The sequence below is a fragment of the Phyllostomus hastatus genome, unplaced genomic scaffold, assembly GCF_019186645.2.
Source record: "Phyllostomus hastatus isolate PE091 unplaced genomic scaffold, TTU_PhHast_1.1 phas_scaffold_78, whole genome shotgun sequence".
Classification (NCBI taxonomy): Eukaryota; Metazoa; Chordata; class Mammalia; order Chiroptera; family Phyllostomidae; genus Phyllostomus; species Phyllostomus hastatus.
This window is the reverse complement of record NW_025334041.1, coordinates 20,566,690-20,594,255: the sequence shown is the minus strand read 5'-3', so window position 1 is coordinate 20,594,255 and position 27,566 is coordinate 20,566,690. Positions and strand designations below refer to the sequence as shown.

At 35.3% G+C, this 27,566-nt stretch overlaps 1 protein-coding gene and 1 non-coding gene across 2 annotated transcripts in view; one reads left to right on the top strand and one right to left on the bottom strand.

Moving 5' to 3' along the window:
- The window catches only part of AGMO (alkylglycerol monooxygenase), a 295,617-nt gene that overhangs the window by 232,829 nt on the left and 35,222 nt on the right, over positions 1 to 27,566 (bottom strand). The gene's annotated exons all lie outside the window — the stretch shown is intronic.
- Positions 22,909 to 22,972, top strand: LOC123812288. Its single transcript, XR_006784563.1, has one exon. It is a non-coding gene; the product is annotated as a small nucleolar RNA SNORD67 (small nucleolar RNA).

Below are 27,566 nucleotides of genomic sequence, written 5' to 3'. Positions count from 1 at the left end.
ACAGCATCATAGAATAAGGAGTTATAGCATTTCCTACTACTAAGTAGCAACTTTATAATAGGATATCATAATCAGGGTAAGATTAGATTAATTTTGTAAATCACCCTAATGTTGGCTGAAATTCTCCTTCTGGCTCCATACTAATTCAAATATTTCCCAAGATTAGTTGAGGACTTTAGTATCAAAATATAAAACATTTTGGATGTAATTTTCTTTATCTGTCCTCCTAGGTCACAAGTAAATTTTATACTTTGAAACTTATAGTTCATATTTTTGAAGCTTGTACTATTATATAAAGGAAATTATTGGAAAAGTCACCAGTTAGTGACACATGAAAGTGATGATTATTGGTTGAAACTTCAGTCAAGCTCCAGTCAAGGTGAAAGTCAGTGAGAACTAAGTATGTGTTGGCCATGATGATTGACTAATGAATAAGAAACCCTCACAGCTACAGGTTCACAGGTGTCAGAGAGAAATGGAAGCAGCTACAGTATTAATATATATTGCCACATCATTATAAGACTATGGGGTTGAAGAAAAATTATGTTTAGATTGTAACAGGCTCTCTCCACTGCTTTAAATAGAAATAGTGGCATACAGAAGAAAAATAAAATAGGAGGAAAATCTAAGAGGTGATGGTTCTTAATATAAGATATATTATTGCAGGGATTCCATCCATAGTCACTAATGTTGGAAAGGTCTGGAAAAGTGAAATGGAATCTTTGTCAGGAGGAAAGGACTTTGAGAACACTTGGAGAGTGACATAAGTGTTGGAAGTTACCACCCAGATCTTGAATCACTGCCAAAGATATCAAAGCTTAACATGAGGAAGAATTAGACATTTTCCTTGACTGAGAAAGGCACAAAGCATCTCTATCAATAAAAATATTTCATAATGGTAAGATCAATCCATGAGAAACCTGTAACTGTCTTAATTGTATAGCTTCATAATTTTCAGGTAAAAAAAAGGGACAACCAGAGGATAAAGAGGTAAATTCATACTGAGATAGGAGACTTAACATACTTCTCAATAACAGAGAAGACAAATAGAGAAAAACTCACAAAGATAGACAAATTATGTAAACTTTGTTAATGGGGTTTTTTAGGATCCAGTGATACAGAATTTGATTCTTTTCAGGTGATGTTATTGCAATTTTTGCACTAAATGCTGGACCATAAACAAATCCACAATTTTTTAAAGATTGAAATAGTTGAGAGTATGTTCTCTGAACACAGTGGGATTAAGCTAGAAACTAATGATAAAAACTTAATTGGTAAACTTCCAACTGTTTATAAATCAGGCAATACACTTATAAGTAACAAAATGGTCCAAGAAGAAGTCACAATGAACTAAATAATAGTGAAAAAATAAATCACAATTCATATAAAACTATGCTTTGAGGGTAATTAGTGATTTTAGCACACCTGTTAACAAAGAAGAAGATTGAAACTCAATAGTATCAATATCCATATTAAAAAGTTCAAAATAAAATTAAACCCAAGTAAAGGAGTAAGGAGGAAATAATAAAATAGAAATAAAAGAAAGAGGAAACAAATGTGTATTAGAAAGGCTCAGTGAAAGCAAAAGATAGTTCTCTAGAATTGAAAAAATTGACATACCACTAACAAGACTGATCAAAAAAATATATAAGAAAGTAGTGCTGGCTGTTGTGGTTCAGTGGACTGAGCACTGGCCTGTGAAGCAAAGGGTCACCAGTTTGATTCCCAGTCAGGGAACATGCCTGGGTTGTGGGCCAGGTTCCCAGTAAGGAGCATTCGAGAGGTAACCACACATTGATGATTTTCTCCCTTTCTTTCTTCTTCCCTTTCCCTCTCTCTAAAAAAATTTTAAAAAAGAAAAAGAAATAAAAAATACAAGAAAAATATAAGAAAGTCATCTATAACTAAATAGAAAATAAAAATATCACTATAAATCATATAATCCTAAGAAAAAGTTAACAGGATGATAATATGAAAAATGTTAAGCCAATACATTTGAAACTTTAGATAAATTAGACAAGTTTCTACAAACAAAACATTATGGAAAAGGAAAGAATCATTAGAAAATATGTATAGTGATATATGTCCTAAAGAAATTAAATTTGGAATTAGAAACTGCCCCAAACTAGATATCCAACACCAGATATTTTTGTGAGTGAATTTTTCCAACCAGTAAGGAAGAAATACTGACAAATTTAAACAGTTCCATTTACTAGAGAATTCAGGGACACTTTCCCATCTCTTGTTTTTGTACCAAATCCTGAAAATAAAATTATAAAAAGCAAAATGATAGAGTGATATCTGTGAAAAAATAGTAAAAACAAGAAGAAAAAAAAAACCACCTGCCCAGAAGTTGTCTCAGAGTTGGAAAAAATACCACAAAATTGTTATTGAGTACCAACCTATCTAAAAGACCGTATGATTTCTGTTCAGCTAGATTTATACATCAATGAAATATGTAGAGGGGTAAACGAGAAGTTCTAAAGGTTGGCAAGTCCAAAGAAATAAATGAAATAGGCATCTAAGATAAATTAATATGAGCACAGAAAGATACAAAAAAGATGGTGATAAAAAAGGATTTTTTTAAGTATGGGAAAATGAGAGAAGAATAAAAGAGAAAGAAACAAGAGTGATGTTCAACAACGTCAGCTGAAAAGATAAAAACAAAGCCAAGAAACCCAAATGACCTATATTTGCAGTCATGAGCTTTTAGCAGGCTTCATCAATTTTCTCATGTTCAGTTGAGGTCTCTGGGGTGGTTTGTGCTCTGGTGGTCAGGGAACCCTGCTCAGTGTTAACAAATGCACATTGTAACTCACTTTTTAAAGCATAACAGAGATATTTCTCCTACTTTAGTGGGGGGTACGTGAGAAGCTGGGGCCTGATGGAGATTGATGGCAACCTGGGAAGGAAACGCAGATGACAAATTGTAGGCTTCACACTCTTTATACGGTGCCCCCTTGATCATTACCAGGGCTGTGTTACTCCTCACTACTCTTACAATCCAAAAGAAGTAATTTTTTTTGTTGACAAATAAGGCTACCTTCTCAGTGAGGCATGTTTTATTTTCCTGTATTAACCTCTCTTTCATAAATAGACGTGTGTTGGGGTCCGTGGTCTGGAATATGCTAAAACTATTGGGATAGCTACAAAGTCATTTATCCTTAGTCTTATTAATAGAAGCTCAACTCTATAGCATTTTTACAGTTTCTGTGGGGTGAAAACATGCTTGTCAGCAGTAGTCCTGAATTTTACATTCAGGATACTATGACTGCAATGCAACTGCTTTTCCACTGTACCATGCATTGGATTCTTGCTGTACCAGACAGCACAGATCACCCTTCACATATTCAGAGGTGCTGCTATTAAATGTTTGTGAGCGGATGTGCAGCTAGTGTGTGGTTCAGTATCTAGGATCCATCACCCAAGCTCAACAGGATCCAGAAGCATATCAACACAAAATCTCCAGATAGTAGGGATATAATTTGGATTTAGGAGGCAGAGTATCATTTGCAGAAAGTGGTTTGGCCTATGGGCAATTCAAACCTGTGACCCTGGGTTTATGAAAAACACTTTCTCACGAATTGAAATAAAATACTGGAGAAAATGACACCACCAAGTAAATATGAACAAATGGAGATTTTACTTAACAGAAAAAAACATTTCATGAATGATCCTAAATAAATATATAAGAAAAAATACTTAAGTTTTGTAAAAAAGGAAAAGCTAAATATAGATACTGATGAAATGGGGTAGTTTTAAAAAGTACTGTAATTAATTTAAAGAAACTATAGTTAAATGTTAAGAACCAATTACATACATCCTACACTGTAATAGCAATTTCATTATCATGGCAAATAAAATTAGTAATGCTCACTTAGATTCCCCCCAAATTACCTTGTTATATCTCAAGAAATGATTATTCTGACTATACTATGTCCTTTACATAAAAAAAAAAATTCTTACTCATTGGGAAGAAGTGGGCAAAATTATTTTGCTTTATGTAATTGTTTACTCTACCTCTGCTTTACAAAAAAATAAATATGCAAGTAAGAGAAAAACAAAGAACCCTGGCAAGAGTGCCTTTCTTTGCTGCACTGATTTCTTGACAACCGCCAGGCACCCCCTCCACCCCTCCCATCCTATGTGAAAGGCCAGTCAAATCCCATTTAGCCTGAGTAGGTTAAGAAAAGTTAAGAATTAATGAAAGGACATGGAATTTATTATTTCAAAATTGCCTTTAATTTATTATATTTAAAATAATAGTTGAGAGGATTATTTTTTACAAAGATTTTAAATAAATTGTTGTATTTTATTCTCCAAGCTGGTGGAAAATAAGACTCAAAGTGAATTATAAAAAATAATTAAAATGGAAAAATATAAGTGTGAAACCAAACAGAAGCAGTGAAGAGACAACCCACTGAATGAAAGAACATATTTGATTAGGGGTTAATATACAAAATGTATAAAGAACTTATAAAACTCAACACCAAAAGAAAATAATCCAATTAAAAAATGGGCAAAGGATCTCAATAGACACTTCTCCAAAGAGGACATACAGATGGCCAATAGACATATGAAAAGATATTCAGTGTCACTAATCACCATAGAAATGTAAATTTAAACCACTATGAGATATCACCTCATACCTGTCAGAATAGCTTTCGTCAGTAAATCAACAAACAAGTGTTGGTGAGGATGTGGAAAAAGGGGAACCCTCATGTGCTGTTGGTGGGAATGCAGACTGGCACAACCATTGTGGAAAGCAGTATGGAGTTTCCTCCAAAAACTAAAAAAATGGAACGACCTTATGACCAAGTGATTCCACTTCTGGGAATATATCCAAAGAAACCCAAAATGCTAATTTGAAAGAATATAAGCACCCCTGTGTTCACTGAAGCTTTATTTACAATAGCCAAAATTTGAAGCAGCCCAAGAGCCATAAATAAATAAGTGGGTAAAAAAGCTGCGGTACATATATACAGAGGAATATTACTCGGTCATAAAAAAGATCTTATCATTTGTGACACCATGGATGGACCCAGAAGGTATTATGCTAAGTGAAAAAGTCAGTCAGAAAAAGACAAATAATACCATGTGATTTCACTTTTTTGTAGAATCTAAAGAACAAAATAAATGAACAAAGAAAACAGACTCATACATATGAAAGACAGACTGATTCTTACCAATGGGGAGGCAAGCTGGGGGACTGGGTAAAAAATGTAAAAGAAGTGGGAGGTACAGATTGGCAGTTACAAAATAGTCATGGGAATGGAAAGTACAGCATAGGAAATACGGAGAGTAATGCTGTAATATCTATGTATGGTATCAGGTAGGCATTGGAAATATCTGGGGGAACACTTTATAAAGTCTCTGATTGTCTAACCACTATTCAGTACATCTGACACTAATATGAAATAATAGTTAATATAAACTATAATTTAAAAAATAAGGAAAACTTTCTTAAAGAGAAAAAGTAAGTAATAGTAGATGTTAGAGCTTCAACTAGCAATGGAATGGAACACAGGTAAGCAGGTTAACTGCCCTGCGTAGTCACATAAGCTTTGTGACCAGAACATCTTATGAGTTCCCTGTGTTAACAAATTTAATTTGGGTGATAAATAAATATATTAGATAAAATTGAATAATATACTTAAATTATAGATGAAGTAAAGATGAAGATTATAAAATGCTTCTTTCATAGCAATCTTGGTACCTGATCAAATGAACAGCAAATATGTTTATATAGCACATTCAGTTTAGGCAATTTACTTGGATACATAACTATTTTTAAATACACTTAAAAATAGAAAACTTTCTAAACATACAACATTCCATTCTCTCCCTGAACACTATGAATACCAATAAGAAAATTTACTCTTTTATTTAAATATGTTTCTTAATTATATCTTTTATTTTACATTTACACAATTTGCCTAATGCTGTCACATGTTTTGAGGAAAACAGTACATATAATGGACATGGCTTTTCAAGGGAATATTAGAAAATTCAGAGCCCTTACAAGTATTCAAAAATATTTTATAAATTTTTGGAATGTCACTTACAGCTAAAATACATTTTCACCTACAATGTGATTAGGGCAGACACAAGGAATCAGCTTCTGAGATTAGTGACCTAACAAATTAAAAATCTTTGAAAAACATCGGCAAAGTTTCAGACTTAAATATTGCATGATTTTTCACTTTAATGATATACATATACTTTTTCCCAATATCTATTTAGAATGAAGATCTATTTCTAAAAAGAGAAGGAAACAGTGCATTTTATTGCTGGCCCAGAAGCAGAGAGCAAGGCATAACCACTAAGTTTATTGAAATGTGGAACACATTTCCCCCAGATATGCAAAAGCTATTCAAACCGAGCTTCATCTTAATGGAAAGTAGAAGATAGTTTTTCAATATTATATGCCTAGTGAATCTGTTTAGCTGTGGTATTAAAGATGCTCTTTGGAATAATATTTTCCAAGGCAAATTATTTTAAATAAAAACAGCTCTGACTCTTTAATCATTCCCAATGTGTACTTAGAACCATAAAGCTTATTGCAAAAGAAGAGGAGATTTGTTTTGTGTTTAGGAGGAACATGCTGAAGGCAGTCCATTTCTCTCATATCCTCCGTCTTCATGGTAATACTTGAAAATGACTTTCAGCAATCAGACTCAACATTTTCAATAACCCATTCTTGAAATCATCATGGGTCATATAATATAAAACTCTTTTTTATCATCTATTTGGCAAAGCATGAGAAATTACTGGGCTTTGATCTAACCTCAGAAACCCATTGAGGATTAGATCACACATTTTATTTAAGCCACAAGCACCTAATAGTGCTGAACAATTTAGTAGGTCCTTAATAAACATTTGAAAAGTATTGATATTGGATTCTTACAAATATTCGCAGACTAATTTAGAATGGCCAGCAAGAAAGATTATCTTTAACATGTTTAGCCCAACAATACATATTTAAAAATACATCCTATTGTGAAACTTGCACTATTTGTAAACAAGAATAGAAATAGAATTTGCACTGTTTTTTCTCTTTGTAATTTCGAAGACTCAATAGAAAAAAATGACCATGTCCAATGAACTGTTCATGTATTCAGTTGGTTTATTAAAGCTAAACATTTATATTGAAATAGATCAGTTTGGAAAATAAATACAATGTACCAAAATCAGTGTATCCTTACTTTCATTTTTAATAATTGATGATATAAAGATTCCAACAAATTACACACTATGTCCTCAAACTAGAACCACTGCTATAAAAAGCAAAATCTGTGGTTTCTAATGATTGTTTTTGAATTCAGAAAAGGCCCTCAAACAGGTTCAATATAAAATAACTGAGAAATATTACTTTCATTATAGCCATAAAATAACAGTAAAATAACTAATGTTTATTATAAAACTGTGCAGAATCATGAGAAATCCTTCACTAGGAGAGGAAGGGAAGACCATAAATGACAATAAAAACTGGTATAACTAAGACTTTTCTTTAATTCAGAAGAAAAAGAAGACTCTAAAATTAAAACTGTTGTTAGAAGCAGTTGAAAGCAAGCAGGAACTAACGCTGAGCCTTGCAGTCTTGGCTATTGTTGTATTATTGCAGAGTCCCATAGGCAATCCTCACATGCACAGTACATCCTGGATCTTTTGATTCTTTTGTCTACCCTCCAACCTGCTCAGCCAGGAACCTTCAGCCAGGAAAGATTTATGGAGCTCCCACTAACAGGGTCAACCCTGTTTTATCACCAGAGGCCTTCTTCGTAAAAATAATAACATCCATCTACAGCTCTGTTGAGCCTGTTCTCTTGGCACCAACATTTCGTGTTTATCTTAACAACCGGTGCACACTCAAGGCCCCCAGTTGCAACGAGTGCCGTCATCAATTCTTCTGGGCACGGTAGCCCAGGCTCCTGTGGTCTGTCAACCCTGTGTCACCTAAGGTAATGAGTCGGTCAGAATGTCTGCACATTTCAAAAGGCTGATAGGATTTGCATTCTGAGAGGAAAATAGTGAGCTTTTAAGGAGAAATTGCAACATCAAAAAAGGAAACATATTTCAGCATACGAAATGGGGAGATTATTAAATGATCCCAAAGCACAATGGAGACAAATGAAAATATTACAAATAACTAAATGAGACAAGTTAAAATATTTTTCAATGAATTGTTTTTAGAATGTATGCTTCTTCAGGCACATGGCACTCTGACTTGAAAAGCGTCTGATTTGAAGAGACATCCATAAGTTATTGCACTGTAATGTTTGTTCTGCTATTAGGACTCTTCCCTAAGTTATTTTAAAATATTAGATTTCTATAAAAATGGACTCCAGAGTTGTAAATATTACATGGTTTTAGATGGAAAAAAAATTCAATCATTTTTAGCAATTTAGTGTTTAGGATAGCTTACGAATCAACTAAACTATTGTTCCTGAAATGTTCATAATTTATTTAAATCATTAATTTTACTTTCTGGTAGTATAAATTTGTAAGATTTTATAAAATGTTTTGGGATTTCCTCTTGGAAAGGAATGTGCATAATATCCAAAGCAATGCTCGATATTTTATTGTAATTGCATAAAGTAGTTCTCTGAGAAAGATCATTCTTAAGAATCTTAGTCGCATGTACAGAGATGAGAAAGGCTTTTCATGGGTATTTGGCCAAAGGATTTTTTGTACAGTTAATACTCCCACTCTTCTTCCTTAAGTGTCTTGGGAGTTTTAACATCCGCAACACAGACAGGAACTTGGTTTTATGCCTCAAGAAAAGAATGGATCTTTTTTCATACAATAATCTGCAGTGCAATTACCAATGAAAAAGTAATATTGTGCACCATAAACTGAGCAATCTGCAAGGAACGTTTTAGTAATAGACAATGCTAAATGCAGAAAGCATAAGGAATTTAAATCAAGTGAAGATGGAAATCAATAGAAGAAAATAAAATAATCTATTTCATAGACAAAATAAGGAGGGGGTGAACAGAATACCTGTTGTCTGCCACAGACCTGGAGCTCATCAGACACCCTTGTTTTTTAAAAAAGGCTTATAATTTAAAAATCAAATTTTATAAGATGCCTGAAGGCTATATTGATGAAGCTAATTATCAGTACTATCTTAGCTCAGATATTTTGGTAGGAATGTGACTTAACCATCAGGATTTTATGCCAAGTGGACATATAAAAGAGCGTCCTGGTGGGTTAGCATCTATAAATCAAAGAACTCTAATATGCTCAATGTTATGGTTAAGTGGGATTACATTTATTTACTGTTTTTTTTTTCATTTCTCAGTCCATTAGTCAATGAAAATGTATCAAACAACTACTGTTATGTCCAGGCCCTGGATGATGAAGGGATTATGGAGAAAATGTCCCTACCAACTAGCACCTCATGGTCTAGTTGGGGAGCAAATAGTTGAGCACATAATAATTGCTCAATGTATGTAATATGCGCAAAAGTAAGCAGATTAAAATACACTGGGTGTTCAGGGATAAGCAGTGCTGGAAGGGTCCTGATCCCGCAGAGATCTGAACATCCAGTGCTGAACTGGTCTTGCTCTGCTTTTTATTCTCCTTGCTCTCCATTATTTAGGAGACTGTAAATAAATTTATTTGACTCAAGCTGCTGCTATTAAACACTTAAATATAGCACATATGCACCATACCACCAAGTAAGCACCTTACTATAATGTTCTAAGGACTTTGGCAATGATAACTCATCTAACTAATTTTATCATATTCGTGGCCATAAATAAAGTACCATGCCCTACGGCTACAATTTAACAGCACAGCCCAGGAGGAGATCCCAAAGACAAGACAAATTATTGTATGACACATTGTAAAGACACGGCATTCATTAGCTCATGCCAAATTCATACTTCTGTATTTGTGAAGCCACAGAACACAAAAAGGAAATCTAGAAAACAGAGATAAAAAAAGACCTCAATTAGAGTAATTTTTTATGTTTGCAGAGAACATACAGTATGTAAATCTCCACAGGGAAACTAAACAGCCATTTTCTGACTCCTAAAATCAGAGAGACTAAAGTCTATGGCCAAAGCTAGAAATAGTTATTTACAACACAGTTCCAGAACAAAGGACCTAGCCCATGAAAACTTTGCCTAGTGGCAACCCCGACAATGATGGCAGTGTTAAAACATCATACCGCAGAGAGTTTCCTGAATTCTAAAGTGTTTTCAAGCATCAGATCTTATTGGATACTCCTTCTAGTATTATAAATAGAGCAAGATGTGTTTTTCATTTGGGGAAATTGAATCTCTGTGAAGTGAAATGACTTGCTTAATACGCAGCTAGAATCCAATTGTCAAAGATGTCAGTTCTTTTTCAGTCTACTCCATTCCAGGATTAATACAGCTCCTCCCTGGAGCTGGGCCACTGAGATGGATAAATGCAGCTTACTGCAAACTCTAGCAGGTCCTTTTGAGGTCCAGTACAAATAGTAGTAATGGAAATAACAACAACAACAACATTAACTAAGTAGCAATGGACATGTTCTGATTTTTCACAAGACTACACAAATTCTGTGAAGGTCAGAAATAAAATCTAGAATTGCAGTTGCCAAATTGTCCTCAGGTACCCCAGGGCCCCTCAGAGCTATACTCGACATTTGTCTGATACTACACAAATTACTAGTCAACGTGTTCACAGTTCCAATGTTACATTGCACCACATTTCTTTCTATGACATCCTGTCTCTGTGAAGTGGGGTTTTCATAAAACACAAGTACCATGCATAATCTAATGCAGGCAAGAAAATGAGAACATCAGTGCACCGTCTGATTCCCAGACTGGAGAAACTGCAGGGCTCCACAGACACACATATCCCATTAGGAGGTCATTGTGGTTGTTTAAGTATAAAATAGATGTTTTTCAATTTATGTGTCTTATTTTTTCAAGTTATTAGGACATAAATACTTTTAGGTTGCTTCGACCTAACAGTCTTATAAACAGAATGGTTAGAGAGTTCTTTTAGCCTGTGCACACTGTGAAAAAGTAACTGAGACACAAAGAGCTTCTTAAGCCAAGAAAGTTTGGAAACTTCTGTTCTAGAATAAATATCTAAATATCTAAAATACCTTTGCAAATGAAGAACATAGGAAGTCTTAACTTTATTAAATTATTGCCTATTTTGAACAAAGTAGAGAATGTTGGATTTGTAATAAGCTTTTTTTCTTTTAACAAAAAAAATGGAGTATATTTGCCTAGTAAAAATTAAAATAATTCAAGTGTGCTTACTTTGAGGGGTATTTCTTTCCTTTCAGTTCCCATGCTTTCTAAATGGGTTTGAATACAAATATTTCTGGACTTCTTTATGTTCTTTATCACACAAAGTTTTTTATGTCTTTAAACACTCTTTATCATCTCCTTTCTGTTGTTATTATTGTTGTTTTTACTGGACCATAACCTTAGTGAAGGTAAGGACCTTTTTTCCTGGTTCCTTATTATTTCCCCAATACTAGTTAAGTGTTTGGGACTTAGTAAGCACGCAATAAATACATGTTGAATTACTAATTGAAAGAAGGAAAGAAGGAAGAGAAAAGGAAGTAAGGAAAGAAAGAAAGGAGGGAGAATGCCTCCACATTTCTGCCTTGATCCTGGTCCTTTAATAGCCTTCCCTTTGGTCCTGCTTTGGGTGTGTGGTGGTGTTTTTTTGTTTGTTTGATTGATTTTGCCACCTCCTTTGCTTCCTCCTTCATCTTAAATGTGGTTGGCCATTTCTGATCTCACTACTTTCCTCTCTTTCTAAGGGCTATTTAGGATGTTTTATAAGGAGCTGTTATAAACAATGCTGCAATAAATAATTTTCCAATTATTTCCCTGGGAGAGATTCCTAAGAGTGAAACTTCTTATATAAACATCTTGATCTAGATTAAGACATTGGCAATTTCTCTAAATAAATGTTTATATCAAAGTTTTATTTTTATTTTTACATAACTTCAAGCTTACTTAAAGGTTGCGGACAGGATACAAGGAACTCAAATATAATTGTTCACCAGACTCACCACTTTTTAAAAATGTTTTGCCCCATTTGTTTATTATTCTCTTTTTCCCTTTCTTTCTCTTATTTTCTCACCATTTCTTAATAAGTTGGAGGTCTCCTGCCCCTTTATCCCCAAATCCTTTCGCATGTATTCCTTAAGGCCCAGGGTCATCACATAATTCCAGAACAACCACCAAGATTAGGATGTGGACTTACAGATATTTCTTTGCAATATACGTTTCATATTTTCTGCTCAACACTTAGTCAAGGCTCCTAAGTGCCCTGAGTGAGTCCCAGAGCACCACATCCCTCAGGACGTGGAATGGTATGCCACACACAGCGAGGACTAAGCATATAAAATATCTGCTGATAACTTTCTTAAGACAAAGAGAAAGAGGCTTTCAGGGTGCATTCTTCTACCAAGTTCTGATTTGAAAACTGGCTTATCAAAATTAAAACACAGAGGGTTCAGGATATTTGAACAGAGCAGTTCACCAGCTCAAGCATATGCTGAAATGAATTTAGTACCAGACCTAGTGCATTAGGTTTGATTATATTCATGCTACAATTAAAGTAATTACTTTTAAAATTAATGCACTCTAAATATGTTTAATGACTGAAATTAAAATGTGCAATTATAGTATAAATACTTGAAACTATGTTGTAGTGTGTTTATACTAATTACCGAGTGTCAGCTGAAACAGCTGCAGTGAACACGTAAGTGCCCGGTGGAGGTGAAGCTGTTCACGGCCCATCTAGCAGGGGTGCTCCTGGAGTGAGTGTCATGGCGGGGGCAGGGGGGCGCAGGCTGCTCCCTGTGCTCCAGGGTTGCAGCCGAGAACTTGCCTTTTTCTCAACAATATTGAAAATTATATAATTAGATTAGAAAATGCCCAATGCATGAACATCCTGTTAACTATTATGAAAAAGATGTTGAGAGCTCCATTTTAAAGGAGCATTGAAATACAGCTACAACCTACCATTCTAACTGTAGTGTCCTGAAGAAATTCTAATACCAATGGGTAGTCACTTTTGCAAGTCTATGGATCAATATTTACAAATTGGATGAGCAGGCAGCTGTAACTAATTATAAATAAACTCTAAGTAATGTTGCCTTGAATGTGAGATTTTATCACGCCAGGATAACCTGCAGTATGACTGTTTTGTTCATTTGCTTTAATAAGTAAAACTTGGGCAAATACAACTCTCATAAGCAAAAATACAATCCTTCACCACTGATACCTTTGCTAGCACACATGTGCCTTATAGATTCTGCCCTATGCTTCATATTTTTAAGAGTTGATCACCTTAAACTGTAGGATTCATAGGCTCTGACTGTTTTCCGAAAGTTCTAAAAGTACCCTGCCTCTTCCGAAACTAACTCGGGCTTGGCAGTGCCCGAGAGGATCTGGCATCCCGCGAAACACTGCCCCTTCCCCTTCATGTTTATACTCCAATGTATTTCGGAGATAATTCAGTCCATATGTTTGTGATTTGTTTACCCTTATGTCATCAGAATATTGTTTGCTTAAAATTACTTGATGCTCAAGTAGTCTTACAAAACCAGTTCATATACCATTTCTCTTTAAAATAGGAGGGATTTTGTAAGCCTTACATAGGGCCTAAGGAGGAAACGTGGTTTTAACTTTAAGTTCCTATGTTTCATAGTTTCCTATACCTCTATTATTTGGCAATCTTCTGTCTTAGTCTGTTTGAGCTGCTATAACAAAATATTATAGACTGAGTGGCTTAAACAACAGGCATGTACTTCTTGTAGTTCTGGAGACTAGGGGTCAAAGATCAGACTGTTGGCCATTCAGCTCTTGGTGAAGGCCTTCTTCCTGCCTTGTAGGCAGCTGCCTCTCACGCGGCCTTTCCTGGGCGCTTGCACATGCAGAGAAAGAGGGGGAGCCTCTCTCTTTCTCTCTCTTTTTCTTCTTATAGACTCTAATCTCATGATAAGGTTCTTACCCTCATGACCTAACATAAACCTAATTACCTCCCAAAGGCTCTGCCTCCAAATACCATCACATTAAGGATCAGAGAATAAAAACAGAAATTTTGGGAGAATACCAACATTCAATCCATCATACCTGAAACACATTCTTATTATACGTTGTCAGAATGAGTGACACTGCAAATATCACCGTATCTACTCTGAAGGTGAGTGGAGAGACCTCAGCTCCCATGTGACCAGAGTACTGCCTTAACAGGGCAACAACACTGGCAGTGGGAACAGCATTTGACAAAGCAGAACTGGGCTGTGCCTGATCAGCATCCAGCCAGTTTTGCCACTAAAAAAATAACTGGCTTTGCACATCAGCTTTGTAGAGCATGTTGAGAGACTACTGAAATTATTATACAACAAAATGACAAATTACTACATTTCAGGTAGAGGTTCTCTTTAGAGCAGAGAGAAGGGATGCTGAGTATCTTTTGTAAAAGACTTGGGTTCCCTAAGATCAAAACTTCTGTTCTGTAATGAAACCCACTGTGTGATGGATGCACAGACAGATATTGTGATAAAAACAAATATAATAAGAAGTCAAATGCAGGATCTAGGTGGTTAACAGTAAAGGAGGAGGTTCACTGGCAATTCTGTGAACTAGTTGATTGAAATTATGCATAATAAAATACTGATTTAATATATTTTTTAAAAATCTTACTTCAAACTTAGTGGTAGCTCAGGATTTTAATGGAATTAGCAAAGACTATTTGAGTTAATTCAGGCCTGTGTAATACTCACTCATTCACAGTTTTCACTTTTTTATTATCGATCATGTTCTCAGTTGTCACAAAACCTCAGTAGCCTGCTGTCCCTCACAATGCCCTTAGCCTTGAATGTATGTATCTACTCTCAAAACTTACACTGTTTTGCATTCTTGTCCAGCCCTCTGCTAGCTGTAACCTCTGAGGGGGACCTGATGGGATGCATCTAAGATGTCTTTGAAAGGAAAGAGCAACAAACTCTAAGAGAACTGGAGCTCTCATCTTAGTTGTCCCACAACTAAGTTGTTCAGCACTATGTTGTTTATAAAAGTCATGCTAACATTTTTAATCTATAAAACAACTCTAGTATTTCCATTTTACAGATGAGGAAAGGCGAGTCAGAGAAGTTAAATATCTGGCTCAGGATTGTATGATGTCACTGAGCTTTGAACCCTGACCTGTCTGATTTCAAAACCTTGGACTACAACCCCTGGTTTGAATTGTCTCCCAAGGGTTGTCGCCTCTTCGAGCCTTTGTTTCTATAATAAAACTATTGTGCATGAACTTGTTTTTACCACCAAATGAAAACATCGTTTAAAAACTGGGTTATACATTATAAAAAGTTCTCTAAATGCAGGCATAGGTATTATCCAGGAGTAAAGGACCTCTGAGCTAGCTTTGACAAATTAAATAAGGTATCACATCTCATGAAAGGAAAGCCTTGGAAGAATATCTTATTTAACCATTAGACACCCATTTCATTGATAATACAGGTGGTGGTAATGCATAGGCATTGAGTCAAATGAACTCTAAAACTCACCTGTGATCACAATTATCATACTTTTCTTAACATGTTTTGATAATGAAGAGAAAACATAAAAAGACAAGACACATGTGGGATCAAAGCAAAGCTGTGAAACCATCTTTGCCGCGCGGACAGTAGCCCGCCCAGGACTCACGAGACGTGTGAATCCCAACGAGACATTTCCACTCATGGGGCAGCCGCCCTGTAACGGACCCACGCGAGAACTGCAGCTCTGTAACTCAGTGGTTTCCCCAATGGAAAGCCTATCAAAGTCAACATTGAAAACTAAAACTAAAGCTGAAGAGATTCTTAGGTTTTGGGGTCCATTTCTAGGAGATCATTATAGAGTAGGTTAGTAGGACTTGAGCAATTGAGTTTTTAGAAACCCTACTAAAAGATTTTTGATAAACAGCATATTTAAAGATGAATGCCTTCATCAAACAGAATATGTTTATAATAATATTTTTTGGATACCACATCATACCTGATGAGGGAGATACTTGGTGGCAGGAAGGCTCTTCAGATTACCCTATGAAGCTTTGTAGGCTGCCCGCTTCAGCACCTCCTTGCCACAGTGGAACGTTAGCTTGATTCTCCTCGGTGAGTTAGAGTGATTAAAAATTAATATGTCAAAAGCTTATGAGACTATTAGATGGGCTATCTAAATGTTAATTGTATCTATTATTATAGAAAACAAATCAAGATATAAGCTGTCCAAAATGACAGTTTTTAGAAAGAAACAGTTTAGATTACTTATCACTCAAAAAACAAGTTGATGTAACTCCTTGAAAAGAGCTTTTCTCCCCCTATGGAAAAATGTGATGGTGACAATTTACTTTGTATATTAACAAAAGAGGGTAGCTAATAGGCCTGTTTAATGGTTTCAAGTGTAATTCTATAATTTTTGTATCAGAAGGCCAATGAATGCCTTTTTTGAAAAACATTATTCTGTTTATTTATATTGTTTAAGTCACTTGTATACAGAGAGGAAGCAAAGAATGACTTTTCCATGTTGATGTTTCTGCAGTTTGTTACAGATGAAAAATAGTTTAATTTTGTGTGCTCAGAATAAAAGAGGTTAGAAGGTTACAAATCATGTTTGCATAAGGTATTACAGCATCTCTCTAGTGATGGAAAATTAAACTTACTGATGCATTGACCAAATCAAAACAATGTGCTTATTTTTCTCTCTAGAAAATCTCCAGCCCAAATAGCAATTTGGCTTCTTATTCCTTCACTTAAAAAAATACATTTTGATTTACCACAAGTGTCTAATTTAATCAGAGGTACAAACATATAAATGGTATCTGGTTCTTGTTTCATTGTGTTTTCAGAATATAAATGAGAAACAGTGAGAAATGTACTTTCCGAAGACATCTATTGTATATTTCCCCAGAAGTGTTTATAAATTTCAAACTCTTTTGCAACAGTGTGTAAAATGTAAGAAAGTTTTGATATCGAAATATGAAAAAAGAATCTCTGACATATAAAATTCACATCATCTGCAAAGAAGTTATAAAGTTGCATGAGTCATGAGTGTTTAAAGTAGAAAATATGAGGGTGTATTGTGACAAGAATTCTCCTATCCTTATGCTTAAAAATGAAAAATGCTTACAGTTCATGACTTTTATATCTTTTTGAAGATTATTAAGTGACCACTTAAAGAGTGAATAATAAAACCTTCAATGCAAAACATTTGGATCCTTCTTTTCTGGTGGTGAATTGGAGAACATTGTGTATGAGACCCATTTCACTGCACTCGTCTACATGAGTTTGCGCCAGGCTCTCCCTTCATCTGTGCTCTCTGCATGGCTTTGAACTAGCACATCTTTGACGCCAACGCCTACCTCAGAAAGGGTTTATTGGGAGGTGCACGTGCATAATATGACCGAGCACTTACTCTATCAATCGGAGATGCTCCAAATGTGTTAACTATGCCATTCAAATGACTCTGAGATACTATTTTCACCTATCAGATTGGCCAGTATTTAAAAGTTTCACAATATGCTATTCTTGGAAAGGCTATCAAAAAAAAAAATGGTGCATTCATACAAAGCTGATGTGTATACAAAATGGATCAACACCACTGAAAGGGAATTTTGCAATAGCTATAAAAAGTATATATTCATTTCCCCTTTGCAGCATCCTTTGAAAAAACTCTTAGATATGCACTGCCAAAAAACAATAAAGAATACCTAGACAAGGCTATTTATCGCTGCCAAAGATTGAGATAATCCAAATGTCTAACAAAAGTGAGCTGCCTGAGTGAACTATAATACATCCCACAATGTATTGTGCAAATGTAATCGAACAAAGCAGATCTCTACAAGCTTCTTCAGAATGATTACCAAGAAATATGACCAAGTGAAAAAAGCAATGTACAAAATTATTCTTATTGTATGCAATTTTTGTGAAGAAAAAGAATACAGGAGCTGATTATATGCATATGAAGACACACACATTTAGTGTTTTCTTTTTTCCAAAAAGAAGCAATTGCAATTTGAAATAAGGATTAGTAAAATGTTTATGCAGATGGGGAGGGATAGAAGTAGGTGTGTGTGTGCATACTGGATATATGAAAGCAAGTTTTCTCTGAACACATTTGGTCTTAAAGTTTTGACTTTGGATGCAAATGTTTCATCAAAAAAAAAGAGAAACAACTAACTCTTGGTCACAGACAACAGTATGGTAATTGTGGTAAAGAGAGTGGGAGGAAATGGAAGAGGGTATATGGGGAATAGATAGTAATGGAAAAAAGTAAAAATTAAAAAAATAAAATTAAAACTTTGAAAAGCAGAATTTAGAAATAGAAAATAAGTAACAAGTGTGCTTAAAACAATTCCCTATTAATGGACTATCAAAAAAGTCTTACTCTTAGTGATTTTGAACAGAAAAGTTTGAGTGTTTATTTCTAGTGGAATATATCCAAAGGACAAAACTGGTTTCGAGATTTCCTTGTTAGGGTAATTAGATTAATTGTATACTTAGTTAGTATTGCAATTTTATTTTGCCTTTAAAACAAATTTTACCCAAACTACTCAGCGATAATAGAATGTAAAGAGCAATTGAGAGACAGGAAGGTGTTTCAAACCTTACAGTTCACAAATCTAAGCTCAAGTCTCAGATTTTGAATGACTGATTAATCCACTTATCCTCTCTGGGCATGCATTTTCTCATCTGCCAAATGAGGGTTTTAAATCAAATGATCTCAAAGTGTTCTAAAATCGACATTCTATAATTAGATGACCCAAGTTTATTTTTTCTCACTTCTCCCCAATTCCCTGACCCTTTGTATCCTTTCATACTAAAGAAGACCGACTGTATCCAGCCCTGCCCCTCCTCCATTTCTAAACATTCTTTCCCTCCCTTCCCCCAATCTCTCTCTCTCACACACACATATACACACATTCTGACCACATGGGTGAGTGCTAGAGGCAGGACACTGGGAAGCAATTTATAATCATATATACTGCTGCTGTCACCTTGCAGAGAGAGACAATTTATAATAAACAATGGACCTCTTAAAATTATCAAAGCAGTGGTCCTCAGCTCCCAGGGTCAGGTCCCCAGAGAGTCACTGATGGTTTGGAGGGTCTGGCTAACATTTGCATCCTGTGCTGCCTCCTCATAAAGTTCCCTCTCCTCTCTTCTCCTGGATTCTGTAAGGGCCACCCTAGGAAATGCCAGGGCACATTATTCCAAGGAATAAATGATGCACTGCAGAAAGAAAGACTTCAGTTTGGCAACTTGGATGAAAAACAAGGCTTTCGTTAAAGAGATGTTAGGTAGGTAGAAACAAAAATGTGGAAAGCAAATCAGGCAAGGGTATTTAGAGAAATAGGAAAATTATTTTCTTTCTTTTTTTTTAAATTTAGTTGCAGTGAAACATGATAGGAAAAACACTGAATTCAATGCATGATCAGTGTTCAAACCGAGACTCCACCATGCATTCAATCTCTGACTCTGTTCTAATGATCCAGGCTTGAATTTAGGGACATGACATGATCACAGCAGTAACTGCCCTCGCACTCATTCACCTGTCCACACCAGCACCTTAGGCCCACCACCATTGGTGATGTTTTTGAAATTGAGGGATGGGTTCAGAAAAATGGAACAAATCACAGCCAAATTAACCCACTACTTTTAAGCCATTCGTTTACAGGTGTTTTCTTAATCTATTTTTTCATCCAGTTTTTTGAGGTCAGTTGGAAGGTCTACCATTAATCTTGGATAGAGACCATCATCGAATGAGTTGCCGGTGCTAAACGTTCAGTGGGTCATTTACTCTCACAACCATCTTGATGGGGAGGGTTTATTATTCTGATTTTACAGATGGAGAAAATAGGATAAAGGAAGGGAAATCAATTTTATCCTTGAACATACAACTATTAAGTGACCAAGCAGGTATTGGAAGCCAGATTTGATTATTCTCTCTAGTATTTATTGATTTCATGATTAATGTATTTTTCCAGAATATTACTAAAATATTGCAGCTAAATATCATTAAAATAGACTTAAAATTGCAATAAAAACATTTTTGGTTTGTATAGCATGAACCAGGGCATGCAACAAATACAAACACTGACTAGTATTCTCTGACAATATCACAAAATTTCTCTAAAATCAGTAATAGGAAGTGAATTACATTTTTTGCCCCTATTTCCAAAAAAAAAAAAATCAGTAAAACTACATTGCATTCTCTTGTACAGTAAGTAAAATAAGCATGCTTTTATTTTTTGGGTTACATATGGAAAGTGGCTCTGTATAATTTTAAAAATCGCATTTTTCTTCAATCCTCCCCAAAGCAACCCTAGCGGCATTTCTCCTCAGTTTATGTAAAAGTCCTCTAGTCCTCTTAGTAGAAATTTAGGCATCTATCTGTGTACCAGCAGAGGGAGTGAAAATCTAAGAAGAATATGTGTTTTTGTTTGAAATATAAGACCTTAAAAAAGGCAATAGTTAATTTTCTGACCCAGAACCAACTGCAAAAAAACATGCTTTTAATGCATACATTCTAGTCTAAACATTATATCTTTTCTTTCCATCTTCAGTTGAATGCATTGACATTTATAACTAGAAAGTTTATAAAGACAAATATGAGGAGAAAAGAATTAGTACCACTGTTTTCCAAAAAAAAAAAACCAAAAAAACATTTGATGTGTTTCTACCCCAGGCTTGTCTGATGGTTTCTACAGAGCCACGTGTTAAGAAGGAAGGCTTTAATCTGTAAAGATGAATTTCAACCTCAAAACCCCCACTGGTTTTAATGGGAGTGACACAGCTAACATGTCACAACAGACTTTGGAAAGGTACCCCTGAGTGTCCAATTATTTTAAGTGCTTTTCCTATTCAATGTCGCTCAACTGATCACAGTGGATTTATTTGGCAATAACATTCCTCTGACATGAACTTCCGGAAGAATCGCTCCATAATTCAACTCTAGTTAATGTTGCCTTAAAAATTAAGTGTTTCCGTAAGTTTTAAATAGATAACAGTACTTTCTAACAACTACATTCTTGAATATAAGTATATCATTTAGACAGGGTTCAAAAAAATTGGCAAGAAAGGTTTTTCCTTTTCTAGTTAAAATGAAAAAAAGAATGTTAAAAGAAAACATCCTGTCATAGGTCCTGGAAAAAATTCCCAACCTGTAACTGGAGATGTAATCATGTTTTAAATACTGCCTCAATAAATGCAAAATGCTCAGTTTAATATTTATCTCTAAAAAAAGATTATTGAGTTCTTAGTATGATTAGTAATCACTCCTCATTCTTCTCTGAAGTGTTTTTCTAGGATTATTATGTGTTCCAGGTCCTCGATTTTATAATGTCAATTTTAATTTCATGATTATTATACATGGCACTAATCCAGTTCCCCAAGTATGATCTCCAGTGGGCATAGCCCTTTACCTCTGGGTTTATGCATGCTTCAAACCAAACCCCCTACTGCTACACTGCTACATTTTTTCATGCAATAATGAAGATACCAGTGAATGAAAACCTTTCATTATACTCAAAATAAGAGAGTGTGTGTCTATTTAAAATAACAGGAAAGACTGTTTACTTTTCTTTTTGTTCTTCTCAAGGTCACCAGGATTTATGAGCCGTATAGATGATGGACCATACAATCAAGCGAGAGTGAGACACAGACCTGGTATTCATATAAGATAATATAAAGCTAGCAGGTGCCTGTCTGCTTGAAATCAGTCAATAATTTAGCAGAATTTATAGATACCTGTGCTTACTCAAGACTGCGACTACAATTATTCTCTGCAACTTCACCCAGGCAAGAAGATGCTATTTCTATATCATTCAAATGAACACAAGGACTATGTCACTCTTCTTTCCAATTGCTCTGTCTGTGTTACTAAAATAAATAAAAACAGGCATCAGGCATCTGACTGTGCTATAGAGCAGCAAGAGGCCTTGAATTTCTGTTCCTGGGGACAAGGCCGAGTTCATGAGAACATAACACATATAACTACCCCTGTAAAAATTAACTGATGTCAAATCCCCATGCAGTTGTAACTTTAAAATGTTTGGGATAATTTCCATCTCTTCATGATTTTCGGAAATATTTTCCTTGCTTAAATTATGAATAACAGAGAGAGTCTAAGAAGTCCAAGTAGACTTTTTATTTCTGTTTTCAAAGAAGAAAAGTAAAACAAAAATGACTATCAGATGAGCGGTCTGATGACTTTTTAAAGCTTAATAGCTTCAGCATGATACAAAATTCAGTATTTCAAAATGAAGTGTCCACCTACATACTTGGCAAGTTGCCAACGTCTAGACTACCACAATGGCAAATTTACAAAAGGATGGGAAAAGTGAAATTTTAATCTTATAAGGTCAAAAATACCTAGAAGGAATCTTTATTTTAATTTGAACTGTGATTTATCTCACTTTTATTAAATTCAAAAGTAAAATCATATTAACTAAATATACTTAGTGACTTGAATTTACCTCAAAACTTCTAAGGAGGAATTGAGTAAAGTTTTAGTAGTTGAGCATTGATGCATCAAGAACTGCATATAAATCACGTAAATGAAGGCAATTGCTACTACTTTCCTTTTATAAATGAGGAAACTGAGGCATAAAGAGGTTAAGAAACTTGCCCAAGTGGCACCGATTCTAGGTGATAGATAGAGCTGGGATTTGAAACCCAGGGGTCAGACTCCAGAGTCTGTGCTGGCAGCCCACACTATACTGGCTGTCTGTGACAAAGTGTCTGCGACACCCCCGTCCTCCATGGCCATTGTTTGTATTCCAGTCATCTGCATTACTGCCGGAGCTCTCACAGACGACCACAGACACAGCTATGGGTGTGCTTCTGTCTGTCACTGTTCTGAACCTTGGTGTGCTATTCGCTCCCCTGTCTTTGTGGAACAGAAACAAAAGTGAACACCTTGGTGACAAAATCAAGTGCACAGGGGCCATCTGACTCAGAAAAAAAAAGTGAAGGCAAGTGCCTTAAATATTAGGCCTTGATATTGCACCTGAAATAGCCTCCATCTGCATGTTATAAAATATTATAATAGACATATAACATAATAGACATGTTATATTAACATTTCATAAAAACAACAAAAGAGACAGCTCTCATGCTGTGAAGTTAAGGGAGCTGTCATAGCCCACCCTCCCCCTAAAGTTAAGAAAAATGAATTTCCCACGGAATGAGTAAAAGGGTCATGGGCTCATATCACAGAGATTTGACCGGGACAGTTAAAAAGGAACGGATATCAAATTTCTGTCAGATTGATTAAAACAATGCTTTTAAAAAAAGAAGCAAAGAAAGAAAAGCAATAACATATTTCAGATACTGAAGGAAAGAAAATGTGAGCCAAGGATTTTATATGTAGCTAAACTGACTTCCAAGAATCAAAGCCAAGGACAAACTGTTATCAGCATGCAAAAAAGTCAGATATATTGTTCCCAGTGGAATATACTAAAGAACAACCTCAGAAAACCATAATGATTGGAGAGACAATGGTGACAGGACTGGCTGCCTGAATACCAGTGCTAACCTCGCAGAAAAACGAAAAAATACAACACAAAACAGTATGCTCCTCCTGACAATAGACTACAATACCATTTATAAAGTGATCTTCTCCCTCAAGTCAAACCTGAATCTTATCTAGACTGTAGGTCCTTCCAGTAATTCATAGAAAGTACAGAGGATGTCAGCACATGTTAGGCTATGCCACAGGGCTGCAATCAGCAGAACCCAGAAAGTATGTGTGTGTGTGTGTGTGTGTGTGTGTGTGTGTGTGTGTGTGTGTGTGAAGGAGAAGAATGATTCCTTCAACAAATTGCAAGGAAAAAGAAAAGAAGATTGAACTGGCACTTAGGGTTAAAAGAGAGTTAATGAATAAAGCAACAATTGCAATGTAAGGACTTTATTGCATCCATATTAAAAAACTAAGCTGCAAAAATGTTATGACATTTATGAGACAATGAGGACTTGAAACATTAAATGGAGAGCCCATGATATAGAGCAATTCTTTTTAATCAATATTTATATGTGACATTGGTTAGGTAAATATATAAAAGAAGGGGGAAAGACTTATTCTTTAGGTAGGATACTAAATTGTTAACAGGTCAAATGAATACACCGATACAATGTCTGAGTCTTGCTTCACACAAATTTTGTGGGTGTGGATGTGGGTGTGAAAAGGGTGTGATCAGTCACGGGGTGATGTCTGTTAGGGTATATGATGGGTCCTAGGTGCCTATTTTTGTCCTTGTTAAAAGCTCACCATAATAGAAATGAAATTGAAAATGAAATAAAGACATTTTCTGATGAAGAAAAGTTAGTAGAATTCATTATCTACAGATATGTGATAAAAGTAGCACAAAAGAGGGTTTTCGAGAAGGAAAGTTATCCAGGATGAACACACGATAATGCAGGAAGGAAAGAAGGTCCCTGGAAAAAGCAAGTAAGTAGATAAATCTGAATGAATACTATTTAAGATAATTGTCTTGTGGGGTTGGACACAGAGTTAAAATGCCCGACAAAAAAATTGAACAAGAGCTAGGAAAAGAATTAATGGAAGTAGTCTCTGATCCTGGCATTATCGGGGAAGTAATAAAAGTGCCGATTTATATATGCAACTGATGAATGAAGGATGTAAGTCACCATATGTAGAGCAACCTCTTTTCTTTGGAAGATTAGAGACAACAATGACTGATGTATTTGTATTTAGAAACAGTGACACTATTGAAATGCATTCCTTTGGGGCAACTGCCCCTTGCAGTAAACAGCCCTTTTTGTCTTGCTAATACATTCCATTAGAAATGGATGACAGGGAACTAAAAATGGTTGAAGAGATAAAGACTGTTGTAACAAGATTGAACTCAACACTGTCCACACTGGAAGAGATACAACTGCCAAGGAAAGGCCATCAAGAATGACCACACTAGAACGAATGAAGGGAGCCTGCGCCCATCTCAACCAAGACCGGATTCCTTTCCCTTTCACCCCTCACCAGGCTAGGCTTAGTAAGGAAACGTTTGTTTAAAATTGGAAGTGTTGGGGGCATATTTCCATTTCTTTGTCTCATGAAAACAGTAATATACAGAAATTTAACATGCAAGTATGGCTCAATACATTCTATTCAGGTCAATGAAATTAGATCTAGAAGAAACCATAGGTAATTTAGATTCTTCAGGAACCTGGATGAATAATGAAAAGATGTGAATGTTTAAAAATTGGCATAACAACCCTGCTTATGTGGGGGTTTTAGAATCCCTGCATGTAACCACCACTTATAATTGCACAGACCTTACTAGTCTCACAGAAATGACTTGATTGGATCCTCATTACAGTCTACTAAGGTAAAGGGAAACAGTGTTATTATTTCTAACTTTTAGATACCAAAAAGGAGGCTTTGAAAGAATGAGTAACTTACTTAAGGGCAAATAGATACCACTGATTAAGATAAGGAAGTGGACATACAAATATTTAAATAAGCTAAATTGAATTTATTTTGTTTCAGCATCCTTGGTCCAAATGCCTCACACTCAGAATGACATAATATTTCATGCTCTTTGGATTTACCAATCCCTTATGTTGTCTTCTGAAATGAAAATAGCAAATAACATGGATGTTTCTCATTACCAATCACTTATGATGAAGTTTGATTTTTTTTAAGTGAGAAATATGTAAACTAGAGGTCTGCCCACACATTTAATGAGATTGACTATTTATAGGTCAATGTCCTCAGATAACATTTTCTAAGGTTTTTTCTATGTCAATAATTTTAATTTATTTAGAAATTTTTTAGTATGTTAGGAGGAGTGGCAGAGACTAGGAAGTCTTAGAGAATTAGTACTCTTCAACATACAGGAAACTTTATTATATTCTCATTTTTTTATCCTTTCTTTCAAAGTTTCCACCCCTTCCCCCCTTGGCTACATTCTGTCTCACTTCTCTTAATCCACTATTGAGTAACTTTCTTGCTTTATACAATCTGCTATGAAGTCCAGCTACTCAATTTTTACATTTTTATTCCTAGAAATTCCATTTCTTTTGCAAATCTTCAATGTCACTTAAAATTTTGTCCCTGATATGTCAATTTATTTGCAAGATCTTCTTTTATTTCTCTGAATATATTAAAAATAGCTGTTAAAATCTGTGTTAATACTCTTGGTATCTGACATCTCTGCAAGTGAGATTAATTTGCCCATTGTTTCTGCTCATTTTCCAAATAAAATTGCTTGTTTCCTTGTGTATCTGATTTTCTTTGATATATGATGGTCATTGCTGTTGAAAAACATAGTTGAGGCACAGATAACGATCATTATTTTTCCAGTAATATTTGTATTAGTTTTTGTCAGATACCTGGAACATGGCTTTAACATACATTCATGGCTTGAAATGTCTTGGACAAACCTGTACATTTTGGCTGGAATTATCTGTGTGGGCTGATGTTTCATTTAAAAACAATTAGGGACCCATTTTGTTTTTTATCTCCTTTTAATTTTTCTATTTACCTAGCAGCAGACGCTTTCCCCTACATTCTAGTGGGAGTGTTGGCGAAGGGGTGAGTTTGTCTGTTTGCCCCTTCACTTCTGAGGGCTCAGACTAACTGATAGGTCTCCCCATCTTTGGCAGACCCTAGGCTCTTACCTCTACCCCCCTGTCTCTGAACACAGCCCAACACATCACTCACTCCACAGCTGTCTCTGCAGGACTGCCAGGAGCCACATATTGAAAGCTGATTGGAGTATTACTTTAATTTTCCATCTCCTTACTGTCTTCAAGATTTAGCCTGGTGATTCCTCATTATTTTGGCATCTCTCTGAAGCTAGTAAGACAGTTTTTATATTTCATTCAGCAGTTTTAGTTTTCCTTAGAGAGGAAGTTAGTCCAGTAACCTCGCCTATTACTCCTAACGCAGGAATCTCAGCAGAATTTGACATAACTGATCACAACCTTCTTGAAACACTTTCTTCATTCTCTTTAGGGACCCTGCACCACACCCTCCTGTGGTTTTCTCTTCTGCCTTCCACATCTAATTTGCTGCTTCTTCCTGATACACCCAAACACAAATAATTAAAACTGCACAGGGCTCAGATTTTACAGTGTCTTCTCTCTCTAGACTCATTCCTTCAGGTCTCAATTGCTCCTACAGCTTCAAATAACGTCAACATGCTAAGGATGTGCTCATTTATATCTCCAGCCTGGACCTTTTCTCAGAGCATGTATTATAGCTAACTTCCTCCTTGACATTTTTACTTGAAGCTCTAATAAGCATCTCAACATCGACGTTAGAAAATGGAACTCATGAACGCCTGGCTCCCCAAACCTGCTTACACTGCTTCTCTTGACTTCACATTCAGAAGTAAAAATCTATTTAATTTTTTTCTTTATAATGAAAACACCATTTTTTAAATAATTTTTAAAGTAAGTGTGTAATATTTGGTTTAAATCTCAAGTTAACCAATTCAAGACTAAAAGATATAAAGGAAGATACCATTTTAAATTTTAAAGAAGGATAAAATACAGATGTGAAGTAGTATCATCAATATTGCTCATTTAG